At 33.8% G+C, this 8,054-nt stretch overlaps 1 pseudogene; it reads right to left on the reverse strand.

Annotated features, from left to right (window-relative positions):
* Positions 1 to 6,034: 6,034 nt before the first annotated feature.
* On the reverse strand, positions 6,035 to 7,728 carry LOC145054003 (uncharacterized protein At4g06744 pseudogene; annotated as a pseudogene).
* Between the last annotated feature and the right edge of the window lie 326 nt (positions 7,729 to 8,054).

An 8,054-nucleotide genomic window follows, 5' to 3' on the forward strand; every position in this document is an offset into this window, starting at 1 on the left:
GTGTTAGTATTGCTTTTAAATTTTTTGCAAGTATACATCCATACAAATACATACATCATACCTATGTTGCAAATATCATATACGTATGATGCAAATATACAATTGTACACGTGCACTAAACCTGTAAACTAATAATAAAACACTTTTAGACTCAGTTTTACTGTACCATATTTTTTTTTTTTTGAGTAGTTGTATTTGTTTGTTACTTGGTGTTTGCCACTTGAAACTATTAATTTGCTCATTGTAATGGTTAATAACTTAGGTTTCGATTCATCATTTGTTAGGGACTACTCGTGAAATTTTAAATATCTAAAATAACAAGACCAAATACTATTCACCACTCGTACGATATTAAAACATTACATTATTGTTATTAACTTTAAATCAATAATTCTTACACTAATTTGCTATATAATATTCTAATTATTTCATGTTTACCATGAAAAAGATACACATTGGCTAATAAATTTAGATATTTATGGTCATCAATATTATATTAACTGTTTTTAACTATATTAAAATATAAACCTTGAAATTACCCATTTAGATGATTTAACCCCAAGTAATAGTAAATGGGTGTTTACGATTGGTTATTTAAAACAAGTTATGTTTATTTGTAAAAGTGCTTATTAGTTTTTTTTGATGTAAAAAATAAATTTTTAAAAAATTGTCTAGATTATCTTATCTTGTATCAAAATGTAATAAATGTAATAATTTGTTTTTTAGTATTTGATAATTTCTGATGTAAAATGACTAGTAAGGATCAAGTATATATAGACATAGTAATAATAAGGTTAATATCATAAATTGGTTTAAATGAGTCATATGTTGTTTTAGATAAGTTAGAATCCACTAACTTATCAAAAAACTCCTTATTTGAATAAATAAGTATTTTTAATTTTAGTCTATACAAACGTTAAAAACTATTTATTAGCGGTGCCAAACCGCAATAAACAGATAATCATATTAAATAAGCAATAACAAACACCCTTTAAAATGATGGCCACACCACCTTCTTTTAACATGATGGTTACTTGAAAACCCATATCTTCCTAAAATTTACTGATAAAAATAAAATAATCACTACCCTATGTAAAAATAAACTAATTGCCGAAACATAACTACTCATAACTACTCGCCTACCACCCTATGAAAGACTAATCGTCACCGAGAACTAATCGTTGAAAAAATTATTCGCTGCCGCCGCTTTGCGCGGGTACACCACTAGTTAGTATATATATATATATATATATATATATATATATATATATATATATATATATATATATATATATATATATATATATATATATATATTAGACAAAGCGTGTCGTCGATGAATATTTATTATATATATTGAAATTAAGATTTTTGCTAAGGTGTAATACATAAGCTGTGATGTTAGTGGTATCAATATTTAAAAAATGTTGGCATTGCTCCATAGATATTTTCCAAATGTATTCATCGATCTGGAAGAAAGACCATATCATTCCACTTGGTTGAATAAAAATGAAGAGTCCAATAATTGGAAAAGTATAGTCGACATACAAATACAAATACAAATAAAGTACATATGCTCCATAGATATTTAAAATGTCAAACTTTCTACTCCTTTTGTACACATTCCAGGCAACTAACTTTTAAATAACCTTACCTTCCAAAACGACAAAAAGAGGAAACTATAATATGAGAGTATGCACAATTTGTGTTCTATATAATTTAAGATATTTTTAGTAAAAGACATGAATTTTTAAACTCAAATTAATAGATGGTTGTAATATAAAAACTATTATTCAAACAAATATATTTGAATTTTTTTTGAACACCTAAATTTTATAAAAAAACAACACTAGCAAGAAGCTAGCGAGAAAAAACAATTACAAAGCGTCTTACATAAGAGGATTTTTCATCATTGAATCTAAGGAATTTTAAATCTACTACTCCTATTAGAAATCCAATTACAAACATGAATAATTAACAATATGACTCTTACGCATTTTGAACGTTTGAAACAGAACACTGTCCTGATATTGACAATACATCCAAATAATCGTGATACAAATAACCTCTACCACATTCTTCTTTTTCTTCTTTATTCTCAAGAAATCGATCCAAATAAATAACTCCAACACATCATTAAACAACGGGAATGGAAGATCCAGCCACTTAAAAACCTTACACCAAATTTGATTAGCTATTTCACACTTCATAAACACTACAATCTTCACTATGAATAGAGCACATAGAGCATAACATAGAATGAATATCAATGCCTCTTTTAACCAAATTATCTCTAGTCAGAATCCTATCACAAAGGACACGCCAAAGAAGCACTATAAGCTTTATAGGAACCAATCTACACCATGTGGTTTGGACAATATCTTCCTGCAAAATAATATAGTCAATATGTTTTATGGTGTTGCTAACTTCGAAACTCCCATCCGTGCCAATAATCCACTCCCATTTATCTAAACTATCCCTAAAATTCACTTGATTCAATAATTCCATAAGATCTGCCAATTGATAAGTCGTACCTCCTCTTTCACGAAAAGGACGATGCCAAGAAAAAGTCCATCTCCACCCTACCCACTTATCTGCAACACAACATTCCTTATTTAAATCCTAGACATAAATCCTAGGAAACATCATCGCCAACGCATCTTCCCCCAACCATACATCATTCCAAAACTTTATGGTACCCCCATTACCAATATGTTTTCAAAGGAAAGAAAATGGAATAGCATGCATATCGTTCACTTTATTAAATAAACGAACCATAGAAGCCCACACTCGACCACCTTTCAGTTTAGTAGAGTTTGAGCCCATCCCGCCATGCACTCCATGAATACTTTGGACCACTCTCACCCAAATAGCATCAGGTTATTTAAAAAATCGCCATCTCCACTTTATGAGAAGAGCAATGTTAAAAGCTTTTAAACTACTAATACCCAACCCTCCTTTATCTTTCTTGTTTAACACCAGTCTCCATTTAACCCAATATATTCTTCTTTTTGATTCATTCATTCCCCAAAAGAAACGACACCTCAAATTCTCTAAAGCATCCAACACCGACTCTAGACTCTCCTTTATCTTTATCGTTTAACATCAGTCTCCATTAACCCAATATATTTTTCTTTTTGATTCATTCATTCCCCAAAAGAAACAACACCTCAAATTCTCTAAAGCATCCAACACCGACTCCAACATTTTAAATAAGGACATATAGAAAATACCAAAACTATTAAGCACAAATTTAAGCAGAGTTAACCTACTGCCCAGAGAAAAAATATAATTTGAATTGCTAAATTTCTTTGTCGCATGAAACCATGTGGTCATCTAGCTAAATCACATGTAAATCTATGGATTCAATTAATGTTAGACCAATCAAATTGAAATAGAAGATGAAAAGATGCACTGTGAATCTCTTTGAATTGAAAAACTAATTGTTTTAAAAACTATAACCATAGATTTTAATTATGACATAACATTACTATTCATGTTGGACTTTTTTGCAGAGTTGCAACTTGCACGGCCTTTACTGCAAATAAACCAAAAATTATAAATGCAAATAATACGAAGGTGTAAACACATGTTAATTATTCATATTTTCCGATTTTGTCACTTACTTGATTTTAACTGTTCATTCAAACAAAGCCAAAATTTTATTTTGAACAAGAATGAAACCAACCACATGTATTTTTTCGTTGATTTGACGATAGAACACTTTTTTTTTTTTTTTTATATATTCAAATACAGATGATCATTAGTAAATTCTTATGATAATTGTTAGGAAAAAAAAGAAGATTAACATGCTAAAACTTTGACACTAAACCTCATTAATTCTTATATTTTACATGGTTATAAACCTTTTCCAATTGCATTGTGTTTTAGAGAATTCACAATGAAGAATTTAATAAAAGAGTTGAATTGTCCTTTTATAAGTTCAATAGCTAAAACTTTATTATTGTGAGATGTTACATTCACATTTAATGGATTTAGAGTTCAATGATCGTTGAACCAGAAAAAAAAACTTTTCTAACTTTTAAATACATATTTAAATATGTTTAATTGAACTTTGTCTGAGTTCAATAAAGGTAAAATGATTTAAAAGGCCAACAAAGTTTTCAAACCATTAAAAAAATCCCAATCATGTTTTATCTGTTCAAAAAAACCCAACGAATTTAACTTTTTGTCTAAAAAATCCAACAAAGTTCCAAACCGTTCAAAAAATCCCAATTTTGTTTTGTTTAAGTTTGTTGGGTTTTTTTTGAACAGTCAAAACATGATTGAAGTTTTTTAAACGTTTTAGAAACTTCGTTGGTCTAACAAATCATTTTCCCGATACAATGAGCCACGTCATTTGCTTCTCTTATTTGACTTTTAGGAAAGTTTAACTTAGTTGGACTTTTTGAACAAAATGTTAAGTTTGTTGGGTTTTTTTTGAACAGACAAAACATGATTGGAGTTTTTTGAACGATTTGGAAACTTAGTTGGCCTTGTAAGTCATTTTCCCTTCAATAAGTTATAAAAAAACTTGATAGAACTGTATTGCATGTAAAATGGTAAAGTGTGAATTCCTATGAATTCAATTGGGTAAATTACACCAATCGTCCCTCGTGTACTTGTCAGAAAGCGTGTTTAGTCCCTATTTTCAAAAATTAACTCGGACCGTCCCTTGTTTGTTTAACACTTGCACGCTTCGTCCCCTGATATGCAATTTTATTGAGAATTTAGTCCATGTCAAATCTAAAATGACCATAATGCCCTTTTTTATTTAATTTCCAATTATTTTTGATTTTTTTATTGATATTAATTATATATTAATATTTAGAAAAAAGGTATACCCCCTTATTTATTTCTAAAACCTCACCCTCACAAAAAATCACAAACACCACCATTTTCTTTCAGGGCGGACATCGTTAGACCACCGACCACCACCATCGCCGGAAAACCGTCCGCCACTGTCGTCGGAGCACCATTCACCACCATTATTATTGTTTACAGAACCATGACATCTATCTCCTCCTTGTTTTGCCATCAGATATCCCTTATTTTCCGCTCACAATCTTGTAATCTTCTCCACCATTCAACCATCCTCTTCATCGTGACCCACCTTTCGCCAAGCACAACTCTTGTCTCATCGACGACCTTCAACAACCAAGAGCATAAGTCAGGGTTTCGAATCGCCACCTAGGGTTTCGAGATTGAAGATCTCCTTCTTCACCCGAGCGCCATCACCTGTACTACATCTCTCCCATCCTCTTTTTTCGATCGACGATCTCCTTCTTCACCTGTATGTCTAGGGTTTCAGATTTATATACGGGGAAATGTGTGGTTTCAGATTGAGAACTTTGGGCATTTCATGACGGATTTCATTTTGGGGGTTTCAGATTGAGCATCACCACTACAAATAATCTCTTCTTCTAGATTGTGTCGTAACCACGGTTAGAGTTTGACTGGTGGATTCAGGAGGTTGTTAGATGGTGGGAAGGAGGTTCTACATGGTGTGTGAGACCGATTTTGAGTCGAGTAAAGAGGAGGAGAATAGGTGGTGAGACGATTTTGGAACCAAAATGAAGTGGCTGTGGAAAATACGTCGGTGATTGATTCATCTGATGATTTTGATCGGAGATAGGGAGGTTTCTATTAAGAGGAAAGGACGGTGGGAAAGGGAAAGGGAAGAGGGAGGGTGGGTACATGATATACTTTTTTTTTTTTTTTTAAATAAAAATGATAAAGCATTAAAAGAAAATTAAAAATGAATTTTTTTAAGGGCAAAATAGTCTTTTTATGTCCAGAGGGATGAAATGTGCAAGTTTTAAACAAACGAGGGACGGTCCGAGTTAATTTTTGAAAATAGGGACTAAACACGCTTTTTGGCATGTGCACGAGGGACGATTGGTATAATTTACCCAATTCAATTATACATTGTGATGCCTTTACACTTAAGTGATCATTTGATCACAAATAATATTAATAGTTTACTATATATATTGATAATTATGAACAACACTAATTAGCAAAATTTCCTAAGTTTGATGAGCATTACCAATTATTTTTATTTATGAAAAAAGAAATAACAAGATTCGGTCACTTTCACGAATTTTAATCTAATTATTATACACATCAAAGATTGATTAATGTTGCGAAAGTGCACCATAACTTCGCATTAGAGGAGCCGGTGCCGGCGATGGAGTAGCCCATTGAACGTTGGACGCCTCCAACTGATTACCAGAATACACTTTGGAGCAAGGTACAAATGTCAAAGATTTTTCATAACCGCAAGAAGGAGGATTCAAGAAGAAATTAGCACAATCGGCTTTCGATCTCTGATTCGGTAGATAGAAAATGCAATTCATCTTCACATCAAGAACACCTTTGTTGATCAGTTCCCGACACTTGGGCCCAACCAAAGTGAAATAATTATACGATGCAGTGAAATTCGACAGTTCCGGTAGGTTGCATAACGGCTCCGGCACTCCGTTGTAGAACTTATTGTTAGCCAGGTTCAGAAGCTCCATTTTCTCTAAGCACTGAAGCGAGTATGGGATTGGACCGGTTAACTGGTTGAATCCAACGTCTAACACAGTGGATTTATTCAAAAGTCCGATTTCATATGGCAAACAATCGGTTAGCTGGTTGTTCAAGAAAAGAACCTCCAGCAGGGTGTTGGAGGCTTGACCAATGCTCCGAGGGATTCCACCGACGAATTTGTTGTTAGCCAGGGTTAGATAAAGCGCCGGCGTGGAGCCAAGGTTTTCCGGGAGTGTTTGCTCGAAATTGTTGTTGTTGATGAAGAGCAAGTCGAGGCCGAGAAGGAAGACTTGTGGAGGAACAACGCCAAAAAAGGCATTGAACCTGAGGTCAAGGAATTCTAACTTCGTGGCATGGAGGACTTGGTTTGGGAAGTTGCCGGATAATTTGTTGTTACTGAGGTCGAGCTCATATAAGTAGCGGAGTGTGCCTATATCAGTGGGTATGGTGCCTGTGAAGTTATTGGAATTTGCATGGAAAAATGCGAGATCTTTTAAACCGCTTAGGAATTCAGTGAGGGTTAGATTTGGGCCATACAAATTCCTGTTGTTGAAGTTGACGCCGGAGATGGTCTTTTGTTTAACATCCGGTACAATGTCGCAAATGAATCCTTTGTAATCCCTGCAAATATTGTTGCCTTCCCATGTTTTCGTAATGCCTGTCGGATCGATTGTCACTTTCTTTTTGAAGGCTTGGATGACGTCATAGTATCCTCGTAGTAGCTCGCTCTCGAAACCACTGAAACCATCTGGTGTTGGTGACGGTGATGGCGGATCTGTTGGTTTTGGTGATGATTGTGGACTTGGTGATGGTGGAAGTGGAAGTGGAGGTGGTGTTGGTGTTGGTGTTGGTGAAGGTGATGGTGGAGGTGGTGATTGTGGACTTGGTGATGGTGGATGTGGAGGTGGAGGTGGTGGTGGTGTTGGTGTTGGTGTTGGTGAACACGGAGGGGGAGGTGGAGGGGGGCAATCTTGATATTCCGGCGGTGGTGGCAATGGAGACGCAGCAGCACCACCTATGATTATCTCAAGTGTTTCTCTAGGAGTAACAGCTTCGCCATTAATAGCAAAGAGATGAATTATGCAAATCAAGAGTAGAATTACGTGAAGGCCGCCCATCTCTGATCAGAGGAAGTTCAGTGGAATAAAAAAAAAGATAACGAATTAATTTGATTAAATAATAGAGTCACGGGCATAATACTGATGTAAACTTGTCTATTTCCTCATTTGTTTCCCGAAATGTATTATTTAGTAACAATGACAATTCGCCAGCAAGTATTGGACTATTGGTTCAGCCGATAACCTAGCAAACAGAAAGTTGACAATGAAGGTATCATTTGAAATTAAGATTTGAGTTATTTGTTCATTATTGATTAATTCTTTGGTGGGAATATTATTTATTAAGGTAATTAACTTTTTTTAGTTTGTTTACACCTGGATAATTATTTTTTTTTGTATATATTTAGTAATGAATTTTTTTGAAAGTGTTGACATATAACCATTATAATCTGTAGTAACATG

This window comes from Lactuca serriola, chromosome 5, assembly GCF_051521515.1.
Source record: "Lactuca serriola cultivar US96UC23 chromosome 5, Lser_US96UC23_V15, whole genome shotgun sequence".
NCBI classification, from domain to species: domain Eukaryota; kingdom Viridiplantae; phylum Streptophyta; class Magnoliopsida; order Asterales; family Asteraceae; genus Lactuca; species Lactuca serriola.